Here is a 25,524-nt window from a genome sequence, read left to right on the forward strand (position 1 = left end):
GAGTCTTACAATAAGTCCCTATTTTCTTGAGTGGTTTGAGGGGTCTCTGTTTTTAGTGTCAGCAAATCCTAAATAAAGTCACCTCGAGCTTGGAGAAATATCGATCGTCAACTTGTTTCACATGAGTTCTGTTTGACCTGCCCATTTAGACATCAGGTCCCTAAAGCAAGGCATGCATTTGTGTTCTCCATGAGCCTACCATGCAGCATAGGCTTCTGTACACATTCTGCAAATGGCTTGCCATCCACGTCCACATGCCTTTGCCTCATTGTCATCATCATCATCTTCTTTATGGCCAACTGTAGAAAATCAACCCAAGGCCTTACTGCTGAACAAATCAGAAAGGAAATATGCATTTCCTCCCCCGGGAGACAGTCTCTATGCCCACCGAGCACAAATTTCTGGGACCTTCATAGTCAACACGCTGTGGACATTGGGCACAGAGCCACCCCCCTGGGTAAATTGCTGGGTCTCAGATTCAGCCTCTTGAAAATGGGGTTAACATCTGGTTATGGTGAGAGAAAATAATAAAAGTATAGAACTATTGGCAGAATAAGAAATCGGCAGAATAAGAAATCGGCAGAATAAGAAATTGGCAGAATAAGAAATTGGCAGAATAAGAAATGCTTAGTAGCAGCAAGTCCTCACCCTGCTTAACAAAATACCCCATGTGCTCAAATCAGCCTGATATGAGATGCATAAAGTGAGTAGATGGGAGGAGCCAGCTGCTGGCCACTTGAGCCACTGGTCTGCTTCCACAGAGCCTTCAGATAGCCTTTGTCTCTCTTCCCCCACCCCTTCTGCCTTCCAAGCTCCCACGTGGATGGCAAAGTTTGGGGAACAGGGGAAGCCGAGACCACATACAGTTTTTTCATGTGTGTGTTTGTGCATACCCAAGAATTGTTCAACACAGACAGTCTTTAGTTGGGGTCTGTAGAGACTGCACTACTTTTCCCACCCATCTAGACATTGATTTTCTGCCAAGAAAAGGAAAAAAAAAATAGATTATAGAGATAGATGAAAGATAGATAGATTCACCGACAGACCTCTCCAGTTAACAGCAGCCTTTCATTCCTGGGAAGTGTCTGTGTTTAACATGATTTCCAGGAGGTGAGCAGAAAAGGCTTTTCCTACGAAGGCGTTGGCCCCACTCACTATGCCCCTGGTTCTCTGCAGGTGGAGAGACCACCTGTGTTTTGCTGTTCAGAAGAATGGCCAAGAGAAACTTCAGCTGTTCTCATTCTTCGTATCCCAATGTGAGACAGCAGGGAAATCATTTGAGACCAGTGGCTATCCCCAAACTCCCCTGCTAGTTGGCACTTAAGGGACCTTATATTAGTTTGCTTGGGCTGTCCTAACAAAGGAGCACAGACTGTGTGGCTTAAACAACAGAAACGTGTTGTGTCACAGTTCTGGAAGCTAGAAGTTCCATAAAGGGCTGTCAGCAGGGTCGGTTCCTTCCAAGGTCTGTGAGGGGTAATCCATCCCATGTCCCTCCTCTCGCTTCTGGTGGTTTGCTGGTGATCTTTGGCACCCGTGGCTTGTAGAAGCGTCACCCTCTCTCTGCCTTGGTGTTCTCCCTGTGTGCTTGTCTGTCTCCAAATTTCCCCTTTTTATAAGGACACAAAACTTGTTGGATTAGGATTTACCTTAATGACTTCATTTTAACGTGATGACCTCTGTTAAGACTCTATCTCCAAATAAGGCCACATTCTGAGATAGCGGGATTTAAGACTTCAACATATTTGTGTGTGTGTGTGTGTGTGTGTGTGTGTGCGCGTGCACGTGCCGGGTTCACAATTTAACTCACACAAGGCCTCATCTCATCTGACCCAATATGTGAGGTGTGCACTCACCCTGCCAGACCTGAGTTTATAAGCAGACACACTGACTTTCTCCCTTTGAGTCTTGACCTCATGGACTTAGTTAGCCAGAGGCTGGGGCAACAGACTGATTAAAGCCCACACTGCTTGAAAAGCCCAATGCAGGGAGGTTCCATTAAAGCACCTCCGATCATTTTTGTGATTTTTCCAAGTTGGTGCACGTTCTCAGCTTTTCCCTCTTATTCTAACTCTTTATACCTCTTTGGGAAGGGTGGGGAGGAGCGCCTGAAGGCTGGAGGCCTCCCTGGACTTCATGTGACTCTCTACAGCAGGACTCTCACCAGGCGGCCACTAAGGGAAGGTAGCAGGAGCTCAAGAAACTTTGGGCTGTGAAGCTGTCATTCACGGAGGTGGAAATTCTGAGGTCAGGCCTAGCTCTGGTGTGGGAGTTAGGAGACAGAGGAGGTGCAGTGGCAAGGGAAGGACCAGGAGACCAAGGAGGAGACAAAAGAGATTTGTTATTATTACAGGCTTTTCTGTAAGCTAGGTAATTTGTGAGTTGTGCAGATAAATGTTCTCTTCATTAGGCTGAAAGGAAATTGTGTGTAGTCGTTGGGATTGTGTTTGACTTTGTGTAACAGAAAATCTGAAAATAATAGAGGCTTTATTTATTTGATTGACCTTTATTTCTCCCTTACATAAAAGAAGCCTGGAGGTAGGCGATCCAGGGCTGATATGGTGTATGACAGTCTCATGGTCATCAGGGAACAAAGCTCCACTTAATATACTGTTTGCCAACTTTAGCCGTGTCTCCTCATGGTCCCTGATGGCTGCTCAGCTGCCAGCCATCACCTCCAGATACCAGGTAGCAGAAAAAAGGTCTCAGAGACCCCATACGTTACTTCTGCCTACATCTTATTGGGCAGGTGGCCATGTAATCCTTTCTCTGGGTAGTTATGTACCTAGTAAAACCTGGCGATTTGTTATTAAGAAAAGAGGAAAGAATGTTAAGGGCAAACAGTGGTCTCCACCACCACACTATCTATGAAGGAAAGAAGTTCCTATCTAAATTCCCAAGTTCATCCTCAGCAAGAGAATGTTTCTGAAGCATAGATTCTTTGTCCCAGAGGATCTCATGTCCTCCTGGATCTGAACCATCCCTCAGATCTCAGCTTCAGCCTCAGTTCCCCAGAAATCTCCTGGGTCCCGTAGCCTGAATTAGCCTCCCTGTCTTATGCTCTCATTGCACCTTGGGCTTCTTCTTTAAAGCACTCGGCACCCTTGTCATTATTGGATTATCTCAAGTTATTTGTATACAGAGTGATTTCCTTGTAAACTGGACAGTAAACTTGATGAGGGCAGAGACTCTGCCTTGTTCACCATTATCTCCATAGTTGATGGAGGAGAGTAAAAACTTCCCTCTACCCTTTGAGGTTCTGTGGCTGGACCTAAGAATTAAACTGACATAAAACAGATTAACAAGAGAAGAGCCTACAAATTTTATTTCATATTTTTACATGTACACAGGAGTTTTCAAAAGGAAAATGAGGACCTCAAAAAGCTGTTAGGCCCCAGTACACATCCCCCAGTGGGGATGCGATAAGATAAAGGGGCTTGGGTCCAGGGGCAGTATATTGTGGGCCAGTGACTAGGAAATGTATGGGGGAAACCAATAAAAGATAAGTGTTATCTCAGCAGGTTTGTTTGTATGGGTTCTTTTTGGCATCTTCTTCCAGTCTCTGGTGAGACAGGGGTGAAAGTTACCTTTCTCAGAGAAATTTTATGACCTGCTTTAGGTTAAAAAAAAAAAAAAAGAAAGAAAGAAAAAAGAGGGGGATGGGGAGTCAGAGAGCCCTTCCTGCATCTGCTGTTTCTCAAGTGACTTCAGTTCAAAATAATCACTAAAAGTGGCATATTTTGGGGTGGCACCTTCTGAACCCCTCCAGAGACCTTTGATAAATATTCATTAGCTGATTAACTGTGAGTGATTAGAATACTAGAGAGGCTCCAGATTCAAGGCCATTGCCAATGAGACTTTTCTTTAACTGACTTCCCTGGCTGAGACGGGGCAAACCTGGATTCTCATACACCTGCCAGGATTTGTGCGGCTGGAGTGCCCATGCTGATGTCTGGGAGGGATGTGGGTTGGGGCTTTCAGACCAGCCTCTTGGAGGAGCACTCCCATGATCAACTCCACTTTACAAAAGCAGCTCCAGCCAGAAGCACACCCAGGAGCAGGAGCAGAGGGGAACAGAAACTGTAGCAGTGTGGGTGAGTTTTAGATCGGAAAATGCAACTGGCCGCCCAATGTTTTGGGAAAAAGTAGGTCACCATCCTGCGCTCAGTCCAATGGCATCCCCAGGGCCTAAAGGGGAAGAGTTGTGTGATCATCGATTGTGGGCAAATTTGGTCATGCTCAACTTTATGAAAACTACCTGCCCCACACCCTGTCACTCTCCAGGCTCCTTAAAAATCAAGGAAAGATCAGTCCAGGCTTTCAGCTTTTAGGTCTTGGTTACAGAATCCTTCCGAGTCCAGCTTTTTTTTTTTTTTTTTAACATTTTTATTCGTTTTTGAGAGAGAGAGACACAGAGAGGGAGAGAGCACAAGTGGGGGAGGGGCAGTGAGATAGAGAGAGAGGGAGACACAGAATTTGAAGCAAGCTCCAGGCTCCCAGCTGTCAGCACAGAGCTCTACGCGGGGCTTGAACTCACAAACCTCACAAACTTTGAGATCGTGACCTGAGCTGAAGTCTCACACTCAACTGACTGAGCCACCCAGGCACGCCTCCTGTGTCCAACTTTTTAAGAAAAAGCTTTTAAGCACCTTCCAAACCAAAAAGGCAGAACCCAGAATCCAGAATGGCTTCCCAACCCTCCATTTTTAACTTATCTAATGAAAGAAGGAGCATTCTGTTCTCTAGCATAGGGTCCTGGGGTTTTAAAGGAGAGAGCAAGTTTGGGGGAGCTCTGGGGGGTGGGGGAGGCTAAGTCTTACGTGCATCTCTGTTATGAGGCCAATGAGAAGCTCTGTGGACGGGGCTCCCTCCGATGCCCCAGCCCAGGGAAGGAGAGGAGACCAAGATTGAGAAATGAAGACTCCTCCAATTTGGCAAACAAAACCTCACCCCCTGCATCGTGCCCTTCCACGTTTGGCACTTTGATATTAGTCATAACAATCCGGTCATACAGTAACCACTTCTCCTTCTGACTGAGAAGCTGAAAGTGATACTCACCCGGAGTGTGATTTGGGGATTTTCTGGGGCAGGACTATTGAGGACATGCTGGAGTTGTCCCCTCCTGGTTTGCAAGAGCCGATTATTGAATATTTGAAAATGTTGTGAGTCTGCTGTTAAACCACCGGTAAGTTGAAATCTGCCGTGGTGGGAGTGTTTACACCGTGGAAACTGGCAAATAGTACAAATTCGGATTTTTGTTTTTCTTTTTTTTTTTTTTTTTTTTTCAGAGAGCTAGCTGGTTTACCAGCACACACTGCATTGCTCGCATTACTCCTGAGGCAGAAGGAGTTCCGGGAGCGCTGGAGGAAGTGGTGGGAGGAGACCAAGGAGTGAGCAGAGTGACGGTGTTCCGGTGTTTCCCCGGACATCTTTGTGACGTCATCCTTCTCCATTCATCCTGCGTTCTCTTGGAGTCAGTGCTTTCTCCGTGGGAACACCGATGGATTCCACTCCCGCTTCTTCAGGGAACTTGAACAAGTTTACTTTCACTCGCCCCTGCGCTCAAGGGCTCCAAGAGCACAGCTTCCAAGAGCACCAGGCCCATATTCTCGCAGAAAGAGGAGAAAAGGAAAAGCTGGAGAGGCGCCTTTAATGGCGACAAGTCAACGGAAAAGTAGATATGGGCATTGTGATAATCAAAGGTTGGCTTCCTTCGCATCCTCTGATAAAATCGGCAAGCCAAGTGTGCCAGTGATGGCCACAGGCGGTATTATGGAAGTGGATCCCTCTGCTTCAGATTCCATTTTCAGAAGTCACAAAAGGTTGAAAACGAAATATTTTCATGAAAAGGATAATAAATGAGACCAGGATTGGTATAGAGAAAGATTCTTAAATTTTACTGCACTGGCCGGCCTAGGGAAGAGAACGCGTGCAAAAACACAGATTTCCAGGACTTTCTTTGAAAATTTTGGATTCTGGAGGCCTATAGAGGAGACCAAAAGTCAGCCTTTTTAAAATTAATTAATTAATTTTTATTTGTTTGTTTTTAATGTTTATTTTTGAGAGAGAGGGAGAGAGAGAGAGAGAGAGAGAGACAGAGAGAGAGAGAGAGAGAGACAGAGACAGTGTGTGAGCAGGGGAAGGGCAGAGAAAGAGGGAGACACAGAATCCACAGCTGAGCTGTCAGCACAGAACCTGATGCTGGGCTCGAACCCACGAACTGCGAGATCATGACCCGGGCCGAAGTCAGACAGTTAACCGACTGAGCCACCCAGGCACCCTGAAAATCAGCCTTTTTAAAAGCTCCACTCCCACCCATCATTTTTTGCCACTGCTTCAGGACTCCAGTCTGAGAAACTGGTCTAGAGAGGGTCCTCAGGAGGCATTTGTTGATGGTAGACTGGTTCCTGGATGGGCCCTCCTCAGGGCCCAGGCCCTGCTCTGCCTCAGGTCTTCAAGATTCATCCACTGGCATAGGTGGGCCCAGTACCCAGTTTAGGAGTTTACTCATCCTGATTTCATTGGGGATGGTAACTGTGGTGGAACAGCGAACACTAAGGACAAAGCACTGGATGATTTGGTTTGAGTCAATGTGCCAGGCCTCAGCCTCCACTAGCTGCTCTCCAGCCCTGGGAGAGGCATAAAGGGGAGTGTGGGGAAGCTCTGGGAGGTGCCCTTCATCTAGAGGGAGGTCAGCCCTCCAAACTCCTGTCCACCCAACTGGCCACCCCGCCTGCAGCCACCATGCCCCAGGGCCATGCCCAGAGCAGGACAGGCTCCCTCCCCATCCAGCCCCCTCCAGGTATCTAGGGATGACAGTGGATTTTTGTATCTCAGCATGAGTGCAAGGAAGCCCTCCCCCCATGGGCTCAGAGAACCTTCTGGGAACTATTCAAAGCTGCCAGAAGTCGGTTTTTCTTGTTGGAAGCACCTCTTGAGAGTTTACATTTATAAAGCCTGGCAAAATACATTCTGAAGAACCCAAATTAATTTGCAAAGATGAGGTGAAAAGGGGCCATAGCATCCCACAGATGGGCTCCCTATGGAGAGAAGCTACTTATCCACAGTGGTTCCCCCTCTGCCACCCCGGGGAAGACATCCCACTCCCCATTCAGATGGCCCAGCCCTGCCAGAGGGCATCATGGTAAGAGAAAGAAAAGAAAAAAGAGAAAAAAGAAAAAAGGAAAAATGCCAGTCTTCACCTCTGTCTATTGTACACCATGTCATCCGAGGAGAATTCTACTGCACTCCTTCCTTGACTGTGCTCTTTGTATTCTGTAAGCCACTTCCTGTTTCCATTTCTGGGTCATAAGCCAAGCTTACAGTTGGTATGATTCACTCAGCCAGGAGGCCCAGCTATTATCACCCCTCAGAGATCATGGCTGCCTCTCAGGGAGGGATCAGAGGATACAACTTGGAAGGACAAGATATCGGTTCATTCTTAGGAAAACATATGAATTTTCCTAGGCTTTTTGGAATGCTTCATGCCTAGGACCAGAAGGTTGGCATGCCTGAAAAATCTGTGACTTGATTGGTTTGCATTTTTCTGCTGTACTGATGCCCAGCTCCTCAGCTCCTTGGAGAGACTTTTTGCAAAGACCTCACTGGACGCTTTGCTTTGCCAAGGGGTCAGGCCTGCCAGGCAATCTTCAGGCAGCAGCTGGTAGTCCCTGAGGAAGACATGAACAAGAAGCCATTTGAAAGCATTATCTTCTAGAAACTAAATTTCAAAACAAGGAAGAAACCACAGCTCAGATGTAAGTGGTTGTTCAGTAACCTGAGTTCACATGAAGATGGTAAAAAATAGGTTTTGCACAATTCTATCGCCTTCCCCTTATGATTGCTAAGCAGTTTACTCCTCCTGATTTAATCGGGAAGGATTATTTTGGAGGAACACTGAGTGCTAAGGACAAGACACTAGACGGTTTGGTCAAGGTCAATGTGCCAAGTCTGTATGGACTGCTATTCTGTCTTCTCAATTCCGTTCTCTGAACTTTTTTTCTGTGAAAATGTAAGCCGGAACCCACCTGAGATGGCCCAGAAAATGCAGAGTGCGAATCTTTTCCCCATGCCTCTGCATGAGCCACGCAGTCAGGGATATGTGGGGCCAGGGGAGTGGGGCAGGGCTCCTGTAAGGGTCGCCCATATTGCAGATTTCTGAACATTACCTCTTCCTCTACAGCAGGGAAGAGAAGGGGGAGACAGAAGAACAGGGAGAGAAAGGCCCAGAAACTCAGGCCAGCCTGTGAGATAGAGATGAGGGTTGCTATCCGGAAAGCAGTCAGAAATGCTGTCCTGACTCTCCAGAGAGCTTGGTCCTGAGCGCAGGGAGATATCTCACAAGAGAAAAACAGATATTTGGAGTCTAGTCGTGTAGAGAAGCATCAATGCCTTATGTAGATCTACAGAAAACAACACAAAAAATGTCTTCCTTTTCATTATTGAGGGTGTAGGGACATAGGAATTTTCATACTCTACTGGTGGGAATATTAAACTGGAGAAATTTCATAGGTTGGCAACTCGGTAATGTATGTTTGAGGCAGAAACGATGCTCTGCACTCACCAAACTCTGTGTTTTCTTCCTGCACACACAGGGAAACTGCATTTCCCGCCTCTGTTGAGTTAGGAGTGGTCATGTGACTGAGTTTCAGACAACTGGAAAATGGGCAGAAGAAGTGATGTGAGTCAATTTCAAGCCTGGCCCAAAAACCACCTGTGCGATTCTCCATTCTCTCTCTCCCTCTGTCCTTCTCTCTCTCATCCTTTCTCCCTCTCTCTCATTTTCTCCTCCTTTTGCTTATCAGCTGAAATCAGAGGATCCGCTGAAGAACTCCAAGTCGCTGCCAAATGGAAAGCCATCATATGAATAAATTCTGTTTCCAGAGGACTGGGTAGAGCTCCTTCCACCCCCACCAACCAGATGACCTATACTGAACTGTAATAAAAGAGAAATAAATCTTTACTGTGTTAAGCCAATGAGATCTGGGTGTTTGTTACAACCTTTAGCCTATCCTGACTGATGGGATATGAAAATCCTTAAAAATGTGCATAAGCTTTGATCTAGCAATTACATTCTTCAGAACATATCCAAAAGGAAAATATTAAGAAGAGTTAATATAGTATTGATTATAATAGTAAAAAAAAAAGTTGTCAACATTAACTTCCAATGAGATTCATTAAATAATACAACTCTTCAAAGAAACTTTAGACACGTAATATCAGTGAAATGTATCTATTGACATGAAAAGTGTTTAGGATACGGTAGTACATGAGAAAGAACAAGTAACAAAAACATGGAGGGTGTGAACACATAACCATTTATACAGGCACATATGCATAGAAAAAGTTCTGGAAATATACCACAATAACAGTGATTATTTCTGGTAATAGGATTACAGATGGCTGCCTTTTTTTTTTTTTAATTGTCTCTTCTGCAGTTGTATGCTCTTTCTACAATGAGCATATATTTCTCGAGTTGAAAAAATTTTTAAATTTTTTTAATGTTTATTCTTGAGACAGAGACAGAGCGTGAACAGGGGAGGGGCAGAGGGATAGAGGGAGACACAGAATTCCAAACAGGCTCCGGGCTCTGAGCTGTCAGCACAGAGCCTGACACGGGGCTCAAACTCACGGACCGTGATATCATGACCTGAGCCGAAGTCCGACGCCCAACCGACTGAGCCACCCAGGCACCCTGAGTTGAAAAAAATCTTAAAGTAGCCTACTGGAAATGGGTAGCTCTCCTTCCAACTTGAAGGCTGGCCTTGCTCTTGCTGAGTGTAAGTGTACTGTGTGCAAGGGAAATCCAGGTCCCTTGGATGCTCTACAGGTCAGGGACTAAAGCCCCACCATTCATAAGGGTAAACATCTATTTCATCTCCATCAGTGGGAGCAGCTCTCAAGCCCTTCACATGGCTCTAGGCTCAGTCCACCGGAAAGACCGCCCTGGCTTTAAGCAAGGAAACGCCTTTTCATCACAAGGTTTTCCAAGATTTCCTCAGAGAGGACCCTTTTTAGATCCTAGTTTAGAGGATTTGGGAAAATTGCGGCCTCGGATCTCCTTCCCCCGAGAGGAGCTGGGTGACGTAGTCGGTGCCCATGCTGTGGGGAGCAGGGCAGGAAATTACACTCTAACTATAGGTCTTTATTCAGAAACCCAGAAGCCTCACCACAAAATAAATTCAAGAGCCCTGAAGCCTTGGTGCCTTGACCTACAAGATCAAAGAGTCTCACGCAATCTCTCCAAGTGAACTTCGAACAAAAGGCAATGTGGCAGGTTTTTGTTTTGACCTTCCAACCACATGATCGTGCCAGAATTAAGCTGTAACTCCAGCTTTTTTTCTTCTGCCAAATTATTCCCTGCCCTTTTCGGCAGACCCTCACACAGAGAGAATAAGCCACTGAGGTTTCCTGTTGAGGAAGGTTCTTTGTGTTCTGTGAGGGGACCATATATTAACACAACCCATGCATAAGTTTTATGTATAGTAAGACCAAGCTATTTTAGTTGAACTTAATGGCCTTTTGTCAAACCACATGTCCCCAAAATGAAGACATGTGAGGAAACGAAGACTTATTTTTGACATGAGATCCCGGTGTACTGCATCGGGAGAGGGGCTTCCCCTGGAGCAAATGAAGAGCAAAGCCTAAGGACCTACAAGAAAACCTTAGTATTTCTTCTCCATTCGCCTGCATGACTCAAATCCTACCTGCCCTTCAAGGCCCAGCTGAAGAAAGGGCCCATGTAGGCCTCGGTGGGCAAGTCAGCCCACACCAATGCCTTTCCGGCCTCAAATCCCTTTCTGGTGAAAAGGCTGGCTTTAGCATTGTAGCCTGGATGCTGTGGGCTCTAGGCGGACACCTTCTGTTCCAGTACCATCAGGTTCACGTCAGTGCACAGTTTTAGGGTTTCTTGGGTTCCCAGCCACTCAGGGCCTCAACCCCTTGAAGATTCCTCTTTCCCCCAGGTGCTGGGAACCCAACAGACAGTAGCAGCTAAGCACATAGGCGTTGGAGCTAGAGTGCTGTGTGATCTTGAGCAAGTCACCAGCTTTTCTCTGAATTTTAGTTTCCTCTGTGACTGGTTCTTCGTTTGCACCCAAACTATTGAAATGCTTTGATGGCTGTGAGAGTTAAATGAGAGCATTTGTGTCATATGCTTCACACTCAAAAAAACTCAGTGCTTCTGTTTTTAAAAGTGGCCCCCAAATTCTTGGACACACCTCCCAACCAATGGTGCTCTGGGTCACCCCCTCCTTGAATCTGGTCTCTGAAACTGCCTGGCCAATAGAATATAGGTAAGAGATGCCACACCAGTTTCTGGCCCCAAGCCCTCAGGAACTGGCAGCCTCCACACCCTGCCTCCCTCTTGGAACCCAGACACCATACTCTGAGGAGCCTGGCCACACAGAGAGGCGTGTTCTGGCAGAAAGCCCCAGCTAAGGCATAAGCCAACAGCCAGCATAAAAGCAAAGTAGCTTTTGAGATGACTCCAGCTGCAGCCACCTTCTGACTGTAACCATGGAAATCGGAGATCAGAAGCCCTGGGCGAGAACTGCCTTGCTGATGATTCCAGTCAACTCCCAGAACCACGAGCCATGAGGGTAAATTGATTGTTGTTTAAGTCACTAAGTTTTCCAGTGACCTGATACTCAGCCATAGATACCAGCAGCCTTTACTTGTTGCTTGAAGGAAGTCTTGCACTGGTGCATGTGACCCTGGCCCTCCCAGTTTTGTAGAGTCGGTAGCGCCCTTCCCTGCCAACGTGCTTACAGGAATATGAATCCATCTGTGGACCGATGCGGGTTTTCTCCCCAGAGGAAATTTCTTAGCTCCCATGAAAATCGGTCCATCCAAAGAACTGTTTGGGAGGAAGGGCGCTGCCCAATTCTGCGACAGAACAGCCCCTTAAAACCATGTGCTACCTAGTTCTGTTCACGACATTTTCCATGGATGTTAGATCTCATTTTTTCAAAAAGAATGTAAGTTTCCTTAAGGATAGGGACCCTGTCTAAATTTTATTTTTTGAGCAAGTTGCGATATTTGAGAAGCCTGTTATCACAGCTAATTGGAACCAGTTGAGTGTGTGAAAAGCATTAAGTCCATGATGATACTCAAAAGGGACAAATAGTCAAAAGTGTGCTAGAGAAAAGCCACACTGCCAACAGGAGTTTATTGGTGCCCAAACTCTCAATGAAAGAGAAAAACATGGGGAGAAATCATTCTTTTGTTATTTCAGGGTGAAGATGGTTTGTGTAAATGAAAAGTCCAGGGGTTGGAGGGTTTCAACTGTTTCAGATTGTTTCAGTGTGGACTCCTTATTGGGTCATTCAAGTAGTTACTGCGGTCGGCTCAAGATTTAAGAATGATTTTATCTGCTGAGTTGATAGTTGAAAAAATCTTTTTAAAATTTTTTTAACATTTATTTATTATTGAGAGACAGGGAGAGACAGAGCCTGAGCCGGGGATGGGCCAAGAGACGGGGAGACACAGAATCCGAAGCAGGCTCCAGGCTCTGAGCTGTCAGCACAGAGCCCAACGCGGGGCTCGAACTCACAAACCACGAGACCATAACCCGAGCCGAAGTCGGACGCTTACCCGACGGAGCCACTCAGGCGCCCCAATAGTTACAAAAATCTTAACACTTGGGTCTAGGGCTGGATTGCATGACTATTCAGGCATGAAGGATATTCAGTGGTGGGGTTGGGGGTCTTGGGGACAATGGTGCTGTTGGGGAGTGTCATGCACTCTACCCAATGGCTCATCCACAAGCCACTATCTGGAAGCATGTGTACATCTCCTGCTCTGAGGAACCATCTCCATACCTTTCCCTATCAACTGCCAACCCAGTGGCTTAACATGCTCTGTGTCCATTGGCTTCTATCAGTCAATCACATGCCTTTCCCATTAGGACAACACTGCACCGTACCCACCTCCAGGCTGGGTGGTGGCATCTTCTCTCTGCCCCAGGCTTTCGGCGCTTATTTTTATCTCAGTCATTACTCTGCTGTGCTGTGTCTCTACCCCTCTTCCAATAGACTATGAGCTACTTGTGGGTCTCGGACGGTCATTTGTTTTCCTCTTCCTGTTCCCTGGAAGTAGCAGGACCCTCCTTCAATCAAGTTTTAAATGAACAAGCGAATGAATGAATGAAGTTTCCATCATTTCCTTAAAGTTTCAACTGGCACAGACTACCTGCTTTTCCCCAGATATGCCCTAATGCTTCTTTGTCTCTGAGAGAACTGTTTTCTGTGTTCCAGGAAGCTTTCCCCGTACACACAGGAGTGTAGCAGCAAGATCAGCTGCAAAATTTGTCAGACCCAGTGAAAGAGGAAGATGCCTGGTCAAAGTCTCTGTCTTCAAAACTTACTAATAATTTTGGGGCACCTGGGTGACTCAGCCGATTGAGCATCCAACTTCTTTTTTTTTTTAATTTTTTTTTTAACGTTTATTTATTTTTGAGACAGAGAGAGACAGAGCATGAACAGGGGAGGGGCAGAGAGAGAGAGAGGGAGACACAGAATCTGAAACAGGCTCCAGGCTCTGAGCGGTCAGCACAGAGCCCGACGCGGGGCTCGAACTCACAGACCGTGAGATCGTGACCAGAGCCTCGGCCGCTTAACCGACTGAGCCACCCAGGTGCCCCGAGCATCCAACTTCTACTCAGGTCATGATCTCGCGGTTCATGAGGTCGAGCCCCATATTGGGCTCGCTGCTGTCAGCACGGAGCCTTCTTCGGATTAAGGGTCTTTCTCTTTCAATAATAAATATCATTTTTAAAAAATCTCTATAAAAAATTATTAAGAATTATAATAAACCGGGGCGCCTGGGTGGCGCAGTCGGTTAAGCGTCCGACTTCAGCCAGGTCACGGTCTCGCGGTCCGGGAGTTCGAGCCCCGCGTCAGGCTCTGGGCTGATGGCTCAGAGCCTGGAGCCTGTTTCCGATTCTGTGTCTCCCTCTCTCTCTGCCCCTCCCCCGTTCATGCTCTGTCTCTCTCTGTCCCAAAAATAAATAAACGTTGAAAAAAAAAAATTAAAAAAAAAAAAAAAAAAGAATTATAATAAACCAAACACAGTGTCCATAGCATTAAACCAAACACAGTGTCCTTCTAAGTACTGGGCCTCCTGTGGCCACAGTACCAGCCCATGGAGCAGCTGCCCATTGCCTCACTCCTCCATGCCATGCCCTTCTTGGTAATCGTGGTTTTAATGTGGGAAACGACCTTTCCCTTTCCATGTGGCTTGGATGTGAATGATGCCACCACTGCTACCCCAGGGATGATCCTGGTCTGGCCAATGCGAGCATCACAGCACCCTGGCCACCGTCGGTTCACAGATGTGCATGTGACTCAAGTACAACCAATGAGAACCAGACCTCAATTTTGCTGCAGGAAAAAAGGTCCCTTTTGCTGGTGCTACTAAGTTGGCAGGAAGCAAGCCTAGAGCCCCTGGGAGTCACCACTTGGGGACATTCTGCCTGAGATAAAGCTGATCCTGAACATCAGAGCTGTGAGGGTGTAGCAGGTAGGGGAGAGATTCTTTTCAGCGTCATTTCAGTAGCTGATTGAGCCCGCCCTCCGGACTTGTCTTTCTCTAAAATTTGTAGAAACTGATACATTTCCTTGGCTTCAGCTACCTGTTACCTGGCCTTGCGTTTCAGTCCCTTGTAATCAAAACAGATCTAATGGGTTGGAGCTTAATAAATACCTTTCAGTTTGAATAGACTAACTTGAAGGAATCCATTGTTTTCCTCTATCACTTGTCCTTTGCTTGGTTCCATTTGACTTGAGAATCAGGACGAGGAATAGGATAGCCCAGAGAGACTGTAACTGTGTTATTAAAATGAGAATTTAATAGTACGTTAAGGACTTATCTCTTACTCGTGCTTATTGTTTTGTGTTTAGAGGGAGACAGGGCTGAAGAACATGGGTTTGAAGGCTTTTTTTTTTTTTTTTTTTGGCTTTGGAGACTTGAAAACAAAGTTTTTATGTTACACATAAAAGGTTTTACTTTTATAATATGAAAGAATGTAGTTTATTGCTAAAAGGACTTGAAAAAATGTGACTCAAGCCAGTTTACCTTTCCACAGCCCTGCTAGGGCACCAGTCCCATGTAGTTAATGCTGACCGACAGACCAACCCTTCATCTAAAGCCAAACTTTGTGGAGACACCAGTCCAGGCGAGCCCCACTCTCCCTCACCGCAGGACCCAGCCTGCCTCCTCCTCCCCTCTCTGCTCAGGAGGGCTGTGCCAGGCCAATAGGCCCACCCGGTATTTACCTGCTTGGGCCTAACCATGCCCCCACCGGCATCCTTTCACGTTTCTTTTGGAATCCTGAACAAAGGTCACAGGTTGCTGACCCTACTGCTACCAGGAAACATGATCTATCCTCTGGATATGTTCGCAGGAAAACTAAACTCTTTTACCTCCAGGCTGGCCAAAATCTGAAGGCCAGTCACCTCCCCTCATGATCTCATCCAGGGCATCCTTTACTTCTGCCCAGAGTGCTTCATCTGTGCTCAGCAGGACTCTCAGAGAGCCCAGCATTGCTCTCAGATGCTCCCCAGACTTGCCTCCCCCACTGCAGACAAGTCCTTCCTTTGGGTTGACCTCCCTCCTCTGTTCCACTGTAAACTCTCTGTGCTGTAGTCTCCTCACTGAATCCTTTTTACCTTGGTCCATCATCACCCTGGAAAAGTTTGATTATTTATGGATGTCTCAGCCAATATTCTACCTCAGGTTTGTACCCTTCCTCAATTTCAGGGAGCTTTGTCCTCTGTCCACTTCAGCCACATCCATCTCGTCTGTGTTCTTCAAACTCAGAACTGAAATGTTAAACTCCAGCAACCCTAAACTTGTTAAAACAAACAAACAAACAAACAAACGCCCTCCAATATCCCACTTTCTAAATTCCATTCCTTGGTTACCAGCATTCACAATGTCAAATATTGGCGTCTTTGCTTTATTGGGACTTCTGGTCAGTGGTCAACTCCATTATCCCCCAATTCCCACATTCAACAAGTATCTACTGAATCCACAGGTTCTGCCAGGCAAAGCCTGAGAAACTTCATTCTCATGGGAGCATGTATCAGTTACCTATGCTGCCTAACAAACCTCCAACACCTACTGACTTCAAAAAATAAGATTTATTATGTCTCACAATTCTCTGGCCAGGAATCGGGTCAGGGTTTGGTTAGACAGCTCTTCTGCTGCTGTGGGTGTTGGCTGGGCTCACTCACTCATCTACATTTAGGCATCACAACCTGTCTGTCACTTCAGTGCTCCTCCATGAGGAAGCTTGAGCTTCCTCAAGGCATGGTGGTCTCACCATGGGTGTAGTTGAACCCATCACGTGGCAGCTGGCTTCCAAGAGTGAAAATGGAAGCAGGCAAGCCTCTGAAAAAAGTTAGGTACAGAACTGAGACTGCATCCTTTCTGCCACATTCTGTCAGTCAAGACAAGAAATAAGAAGTCCAAAGCCCAGTCCAGATTCAATGGACAGAGAATCAGACCTCACATCTTGATGGGTGGGGCAGCAGGTGCATATGAGAGAAGGAATTGGCGGCTGCCAGTTTTTGAGACTATGGACTATAGAGGAGGAAGCCAATAAACATAGAGGCGAATAAACAGGAAAACACTAGATAGTAATAAGAGCTGCTCAGAGAATTGAAACATGGTGATTTGTCAGAGAACCACTGAGTAGCTCCTGTAGATGGAGGGGACTATCAGGGAAAGTCTCTCTGGGAAAGTGGTATTTAAATTATGGCATGAAAGGAAAAAATTTGCCAGCTGTGTGAGGACCCAGGCAGGAGGAAGAACTAGCATAAAAGAAGAACCACGTGTTAGGAGTGTAGACAAGGACAGAGAGTGCAAGTGGAAACGAGGTCAGCTAAGTGGGAACAGCCAGATCAAGTGCCCCTGAGTGAGGAGGTTGGCTTGTTTTCCAAGAGTAGTCAACGGAAAGCCATTGAAGGGCCTTAGTAGCGAAGGGACATAAAGCAAGTTATATCATTGCAAGGTCACTCCTGCTGCCCTGTGGGGAACAGGCTGTGAAGTACAAACATGGAAGGAGCAAAACTATTCAGGGGCTCCTATGGGAGCCGAGGGCCCCGGGAGATGGTGGCTTGTTTGGCGGCTGGATATGGGGAAAAGAACGATGTCATGCTGTGATACTTTGCATGTGATTCCTAGTCACAGAAGACAGAGAATAAGCTAAGTTAGAGTAAGACAAGATAGAGTCACAGTGGCCAATGTGAACTCCTGTATTATGTGTCAACGACCAATGTAGGACTTGGAGTGTGTCCCTATAGATAAGCTGTGTGATGGATAGATAAGTAAAACTTGTTTGGAGATACCTGTGGAAAGACTTGGGTGAGACCAAGACTGCACCGATATGGCAAAGATCAATGGACGTAATTGTTAGACCCACCTAAGCGGACCCTAAAGCAGTAGCTCCAGGGCGATCAACCACCTGCACCGTACACGTTGGGAGGCTGCTCCCGACAGAGGCTCTGCCTGCACAGAAGATGACCTGACCGCGGCCCAGGCCAACCCTTGTCACGGGAAGGAAGACCAGATCAGGTCCTCCCCAGATCTTCGAGTGGCTCATGAATCCTTCCTCTAACCTTCTTGTGTGACTAAGTTGTGTGATAAAGTTGTGCAATAAACAGCGTGATTCGCGAAGGTGCTATCGGCGCTCCGTGGTTAATTTGAAACATGTCTCAATCCCAGATTCTTACCTGACCTCGCCGTTCGCCTTGACTCAGGAGATATGCTTGGGGGTTGGGCCAAACAAGAGTGGTTGTGCTGAGGATTGTGCCTGTTCTGTCTAGGTTCCAGTCCCCTGCGAGCAGCCTCTGGTCTGCACCCCACACCCAGCTATCACAGTCAATGCCCCTCCTTCAAAGGATCCTTAGAGTGTTCAAGAGTGTTTCAAATTCCTGTCTTTGCATACAATGTGGCTCTTCTCAATGGGCTCTGCTCCTGTCCCTACTCGGGCTCATTTCCTGTCCCTGTCTGGTGTATATTGATTTGATAGGATTTCAAACCCACTTGTTTATGACAAAAATGAAGTTGTTTCCACGAGTAAAGTTGTTTTGATTAAGAGTGAAGTCAGCTGTGACAGGATGTCATCCACTCATCTGTTGTTGATAACTCAGTAGCTCTGGCTACAGAGGGGCCCTTCCCGCGGGGGGCTGATCAATAAAAACATAATGAAGCAGCTGTGGCAAGGGGGCATTTGATTATAAACACAGAGTTTGCGAGCACGGAGAGTGTTCAATCTGGGCACTGAGACTCTTCACCGATTTAAACAGCTCTCTGAAGACCTTGGGGACAATTAGCTCCTGCCAGTAAAACTAGTTCTCTTACTGACAGCGGGTAAAAACCTGTGCAGCAACCCAGAAAGAGGATATCCTCTTTGAACCGTACCCTCGTTCCCTAGCAACGTGCTCTAGCAACAGGGAGGGGACTCTTACTTCTGCACCTGCAGCTGGAGTCCCTCTGGGTTGGCTAAAGCGCCTGGCCTGAGCAGCAACCTGATAAAAGCACAGACCTCCGCTAAATTTGAACTCCATTCCCTCCATCTACCCTTGCTTGGCACAATAGTGTGATTCATCTGCCACCGGTTTGGAGTATGTTGCTTCTTTCAAAAAAATTACACACGAGGCGCCTGAGTGGCTCAGTCGGTTAAGCGCCCGACTTCGGCTCAGGGCATGATCTCAAGGTTCGTGAGTTCGAGCCCCACCTCTGGCTATGGGCTGACAGCTCAGAGCCTAGAGCCCGCTTCAGATTCTGTGTCTCCCTCTGTCTGCCCCTCCGCTGCTCGCATTCTGTATCTCGCATTGTCTCAAAAATAAACATTAAAAAAAAATTCTTTTTATTACACACACACACACACACACACATATACATGAGTTAATTTATTTTGAGAGAGAGAGAGAGAGAGAGAACAGGGGAGGAGCAGAGAGAGAGGGTCAGAGAGAATCCCACACGCTCCACAGGCTCTGTGCTGCCCAATGCAGGGCTCGAACTCGCCAACGGTAAGCTCATGACCCAGCCGAAACCAAGAGCCAGAGGCTTAACCGACTGAGCCACCCAGGTGCCCCCTAGAGTGTTATTTCTTTATTGGCTTGTTAAGAGACATTATCCTGTACACTACTGGCTTGTGAAATTCCCACAGTGAACCTGTGTTAAAGAAATTACTGAAGACAAACAGTCTCTGAGCATTCATTTGGCTCCTGAAACAAAACACTCTTCCACACGTGCCCTTTGCTACCGGCATATCGAATTATTCAGTGTTCTCTGACCATGTCCTTGTTCATGAACCCGTGCCTGGCACGTGATGTTTCTTCTTCCGAGAAGGTTCTTCCTCCACCTCCAATCATCATCCACAAACTTCTATTCCTCCTTCTAAATCCAACAGGTGTCACCTCTCCCACAAAGCCTTTCCTGAAACCCCAGTTTTATTTAGATGCACTCAACAGACAGCACCACAGATGTCTTTCTTTTTTCAACCGACTGAGTTTCTTCAAGACTAGAACCTAGCACAGTGCTTTGTAAGGGAAGAGGGAGAGGAATAGAAGATGCTATCGTGTTTGGTATGATTTGCCCTTGGAGTCTGAAAATGTGCATTACAAGGTCAAATCGCCACCCAACAGGCATTTGCTAGAGCCCTTTCTCAAGTTCCTCTCTTCTCCCAGACTGATTCTGGGCAGCGAAATCCATTTCTTAAAAGGCCAGAAAACCTCCAAGGGATAGAACTTATGTTCCTCTCTGCTCAAGATTCTCCAGGAAGGGTCTATGCACCCACAAAGTTATCAACATCATTGTTAATAAGAGTATTAGAGAAGTAGTACTCAAAATGCCTCTCCTGCCCGAGTCTTTGGGAAAATCTGAAAAGCCTCCTACTTGCCAACATGAAGTTCATTGCGAGGTGTAATGGTAAATACGCTATAAGGTGCCAAGTTTCAAATCTATACCCAGGTCCTTGCACTGAACTTCAGACTCTTAAATCTAGTTGCCCAGTGGACTTCTCTACCCAATGTTCCCTAAACTTGGCAGGTCTCAAACTGAACTCATCATTTCTCTTGCTGGGAGTCTACCAGCAACTCATCAGTGAGTCACTGATGAATATTTCTCAAATTCACCCCCCTCTTCATTCCTATTGCCAGGATCCTGACCCGAGTTCTCAGCTTATCTGGCCTGGACAACCGCATCAACCCCTTCACCAGGCGCCCAGCTTCTAGCTTGGCCTTCCCCCAGTTCCCAGGGGATCTATCTGAAATGCAAATCTGATCTTGGCACTCCCAGTCCGAAACCCTCTAATTGCCCAACACAGGTTGCCAAACCGGTTTGCATCTGAATCACCTTGAGAGCTTCTTAGCCTTGCAGATTCCCCAGCCCAGCCCTAGAATCGGGTAGGTGGGGCCTGAAGGATTCTGGTAGAGCTGAGACAGTCCCATCTGAGAAACACTGTGAGCCATGGGCTGAATCCGATCTCCTCATTCACTTAGCAGGCCCCTCTTGTCCCTTGCTCTTTTAGGAGAGGTCCTATGCACCTCTCCACCGTCATCCACCTCACCCCACACACCCTGCTCTCCATGGGACTTCTCACCTTTGACCTGTGCTTTGGCTTGCCTACAACCATATCCTCTCTGAAAATCCCTTTCAATGGGGGCAACTCTTAATCAGCCTTTGTAACTCAAACCGTCAGCATCACCTGGGAGTTTGTTAGAAATGCAGGACAGACCCCCCACCCCAGCCCTAGAGAATCAGATCCCAGCTGATTCCTATACGTGTTAGAGAATGAGAAGCACAACTTTATAACTCAGTTCAAAAAGCGCGTCTTGCGGAAAACCTTCCCGGACACGTACCCATCAAGTATTCTTCCAAACTGACACTGGGCATCACAACTGCTGCACTTGTAACGTTTCACAAGTTAGGGCTCCTGTAACCCAGTCCCAGGCTGCAGTAGAAATGCTTCTTTGTGTATCTGCCTCCCCCATATTCAAACAGTGAGCATCCAATTAGTTTATGAACACCCAAAGTATTCTTCCCAGGGTAGTAAGAGCAATGGCCTGGGAGCCAGAGGCCTGTTCTCACAAGTGGCTCTGCCATTGACTGGTAATGTCACCCTGGGCAGGCCACTGTGCCTCTTTGAATCTCTGGTTCTTAGTCTATAAAGAAAGAATAATAAACCTGTCTTGTTTACCTCATTTCTTCCATAAGGTACTTCTACTGAGCCAGGACTATGCCTGGATGTGATGCTCCCCTGCACGATAACACATGTACACACACACACACACACACACACACACACACACACACACACACACTCCTACTCATAGCCACTTGCTGTCTGTGCTGTTTGTCAGCCCAAATAAAACAGAGCAAAACCCCAGTCTTTCCATGCCACCATAATGGTGCTCATGAATGTCCTGACAGATGCTCTCAAGAGCACCAATGCCACCCAAAAGAAAGGCAAATATCAGGTTCTTATTAGGTCATGTTCTGTGGTCATGGTCCGGTTCCTAACTGTGATATGAAGCATGGTTACATTGGTGAATTTGAAATCACTGTTGCTCACAGCTAGGAAAATATTTGTGAGCCTCACAGGAAGGTTAAACAAGTGTGGAGCCCCAGATCTGATGTCCAACTCAAAGGGCTAGAAAAATGGCAGGACAACCCACTCCTGTCCCTTCAGTTGGCTTTATTGTGCTGATGATCTCAGTTGGCATTATGGATGAAAACACACAGGAGAGAAAATCCTGAGATTCTTTTTCTAGGGATGTAATACATACAATAAAATGTCTCAAAGGGCAAGAGAGATAGAGACAGAGAGAGCACACACAAAGCTCTGGGTCAGCTGTCTGCCAGCTGCTGCTGAGTCCTAGCCAGAGTTCTGGATGAGGAAGAACTCAATCCCTTGGCATCCACATGAGTGTCTAGACTGGAGATTGTCCTGGGGAAGGCTGGGTAGCTGGTACATGTGTAATTCTCACTGAGAAGCAACCTGGAGCCATCAGCATGCACAGAAGGTCACTGGCCATCCAGGGAGCCCCAGCCAGCCAAACCCCAGGCTCGCTTCAGCAGAAGAGAAAGGGACTATAGGCCCTTCAGCCAGGGTGCTCGCATAGGACATCTATGATGCCTTTATTTTATTTTTTACCTGCTGAGTGGAGGACAAGTGGATGCTATAAACTGATACAGGGCCAGAGAACAGGTTTTACATTGGGAATGGTTATAACTCTTAGGCAGAAATGAGATTTGAAACTGGTCTATTTCTGTCCTCCTCCCCCTGCCCCCATTTTGTTAGCAGCAACGATTTAGGACACATCTATGTGCCGCGCATAGCATCATGCACTTGACGTGTTATCTTCATTTACACACTTTTTTTGCAAAGTTAGAAATGAGGCCCAGAAGCTCATGTGAGTTTTAGAACTTAAAACAGAACTTGGAGACTCCAACTTCCAACTCCATATTCCTCATTCCTTGGCTTGTCCCCAAGGGTTCTCAGTAGAGTGCCAGTCGGGAAGGACCTTCTGTGGGAAGGACAGAAGGAGTGTCCTATGAGTGTGAATGTGTATGTGTGTGTCTGCGTGTGTGTGTGTTCGTGCACGGGAGCATCACATCCAGGCATAGTCCTGGCTCAGTAGAAACACCTTATGGAAGAAGTGAGGTAGACAAGGCAGGTTTTATTATTCTTTCTTTATAGACCAGTTTGGGAGTGTCTGCATATCATGTCCTTTTCAGTTTCAGGATACTATGATCTTAAAAAACACAGAACGCCCTGTGGCCTGAACAACAAAGAAACAAGCTCAAAGAGTTAATGCAACAGCGTAGCAGCATCGGGGATTGAGATCAGCTTCTCTGAGGTGTTCTTGGTTTTCATGACTCTAACGTGACTGCAGCGGCTCCAAGCTCATGTCTTCACACGATAGTGTCCAAAGACAGGAAAAGGCAAGTGCTCATCCTGTGTTTGTTTAAAAGTGAGGAAAACCTTCCTAGAAGTCCCCAGGGCTGACGTGCCTTACGTCCCATGGGCAGAACTGCATCTCAGGCCCACACCTAAAAGCAATCACTGTCAAGGGCGGTGGCCCAGACTTTCCACCATGCCTCTGAGGAACAGGGGAGGAGCCCACGAAACACACAGGTATCATAAGCAAAAGCCAGGTTTTCTGAGCAAAGAAGTGATGCAGGGAATGGTGTTGAGTAGGAAATCCACAGGGTTTTCTGCACACTTCTTGAAGACTGACATTGCACATTAGTATATTTAAGGCTGTACATACTAAAGAAACCCATTTTACTTCTTTGAACCCAATGCTTCCCAAACTAGTTTTTCCTTGGAGTTCTTATTAACTTCCTGCAGGCACACTGAGAAAAGCTAGATCCCACCATGCGGCTTGTCCCCAGTTACACGACTGGCCTGAGAGCTCTCGAGCATAGCCCCAGAGCCAGACAGTGCCCCGTGCAAACACAGAGCTCTGAGAACAAACAGCTCAGTAATTTGGAGGAGAGTTTGCTTTGGCTCAGTTAACAGGAAATACGAGCAGTTTTCTTTTTTCTGCAGGCTCCTTTTCCTTTCGGCCATTCAAAATTAATAGGTTCAAGACATTACTTTTAGTTGAATTTCTTTCCAACTAGCCTTGCCACCAGCGAGGGAGAAAATGATGGCTTTTAATAATGAGGAAAGAGGGACCAATGGTTAGGTCAAACCAGGACTGCATTTCCTCCCATTCTGTGTGCGCATCAGCATTAGCAAAGCCTGTGAGAATGCTCTCCTTACTCATTACTTCCCGTGGCCACTTCTCCAAAGCCAACAGCTCACCAGAAGCTGGATGGCAGACAGGCAGCTCTCACAAAGCTCTCAGCTCAGCAAACCCCTCCCCTTCCCTCCTCCTCCCTTAATAATCCTCCTTCCTCCCTCCCCGCTCTCCCTTCTCCTCTGTGCCCCTTCCCTTGTTGGACATTTGTTACTGGTTTACAAAAAAGAAACCCATGAGGTTTCTTTGACATTGGTATCTGAATGAAAATAGAATCCCAGTTGTAATCCTCTGCCTAGGAGGACAGCCAGGCCCCTTATCTCCACAGTCAGGTCCTCAGAACTGACTGAAAAGGGGAAGGGGTTTGGGCAGACAGGAAGGTCACACTTTGCATTCAAGATAACCAAGGTTCAGGTTGATTTCACAGATATAACCATTGTTCTCTCTCCTGTCCTCCTGTGGTCTGGCCTTTGCTCCCATTTGTATGTGTGTGTGTTAAGAGGCCAAACCATGCAGGGAGGCACGTCAGGGAAGGACAGGTAGCCTCAGCCTTCACACGTTGTTCTGCAAGGTGACAAGATGAGCCCTCGAGGCTAGGATCTGGAGGAAAGATCAGACCGGTGAGGCACAACTTGCCAGGACGCCAGAGGGGAGCTCAGCTCACTCTACCTGGCTTATCTAGACACAGGACAATGCAACCAAGTGCCATTTACAAAACTGAGGTTCCCAGACCTGGGATATAGGCCAGTCTGTGATAGACCCTGCGTGGGCTTTTATTCTCCACCTTGTGGTCTTCCCCCTCCACTCTGCTGTAAGCATCTTCCTACTCTTGGACTTCAACGTCTGCCTGGTTGAATCTTCCCATTCCCCGGGCACTTCCTTCCTTGATCTGTTCATCAACCATTTCTTTTGCCCTATGTTCATAAAAGGTCTCTCATCCATCTGCTTCTCTCCCATGGCCTCTAACAGACTTTAAGTCACTACCATCTCTTACCTGGTCCGGTCGGCTACATTTTCACTCCTTCATGGCCCAATCCACTCTCTACACCACATCCAGTGTGACCTAAAATGTCACTCATCTGCTTGAAACCCTTTGATGGTTTCCCACTGGACGAAGAACAAAATGCAAAGAACAAAATATTTGCAGGGACCCACAGATCCTGGCATTATCTGGCCCCTGGCCCTTATCTGCTGCCCACTGCTCACTGTGATCTGTCATATGGCCTCTGCTCAGTTCTCAGCAGGGTCAGTTTCATGGGCCTGAGACCAGTGTAGCCACATCAGACCTTATTCTCAGATGGGGAGCCTGTAGTTGGGGTTTAATACCCTGTGGTCACCCCCATCTTGAATTTTTTTTTCTTTTTAAATGCTTATTTTTAGAGATGGTGGGATGAGGGACAGAGAGAGGGAGAGAGAGAATCTTCAGCAGGCTCCATGCTGTCAGAGCAGAGCCCGATGTGGGGCTAAAACTCATGAACCATGAGATCATGACCTGAACTGAAATCAAAAGTTGGATACTTAATCAACTGAGCCATCCAGAGGCCCCACCATCTTGAATTTCTTTTTTGTTTTTAATCATTATTTCTTTTTGAGAGAGAGAGAGAGAAAGAGAGAGAGAGTACAAGCAGGGGAGGAACAGAGAGAGAGGAAGACACAGAATCAAAAGCAGGCTCCAGGCTCCAAGCTGTCAGCACAGAGCCTGACACGGGGCTTGAACTCACCAACTGCGAGGTCATGACCTGAGCCTAAGTTGGAGACTTAACCA

General features: G+C 46.9%; 2 long non-coding RNA genes across 2 annotated transcripts; one reads left to right on the forward strand and one right to left on the reverse strand.

The window, feature by feature from the left end:
- Positions 1–6,779: 6,779 nt before the first annotated feature.
- On the reverse strand, positions 6,780–17,916 carry LOC115516426. The gene is made up of 2 exons (XR_003969542.1): positions 17,736–17,916; positions 6,780–7,670 (listed from the first exon to the last, which is right to left on the reverse strand). It is a non-coding gene; the product is annotated as an uncharacterized LOC115516426 (long non-coding RNA).
- Positions 7,653–8,995, forward strand: LOC115516424. The gene is made up of 3 exons (XR_003969540.1): positions 7,653–7,757; positions 8,595–8,680; positions 8,805–8,995. It is a non-coding gene; the product is annotated as an uncharacterized LOC115516424 (long non-coding RNA).
- Positions 17,917–25,524: the final 7,608 nt, after the last annotated feature.

The sequence above is a fragment of the Lynx canadensis genome, chromosome B3 (assembly GCF_007474595.2).
Source record: "Lynx canadensis isolate LIC74 chromosome B3, mLynCan4.pri.v2, whole genome shotgun sequence".
NCBI lineage: Eukaryota > Metazoa > Chordata > Mammalia > Carnivora > Felidae > Lynx > Lynx canadensis.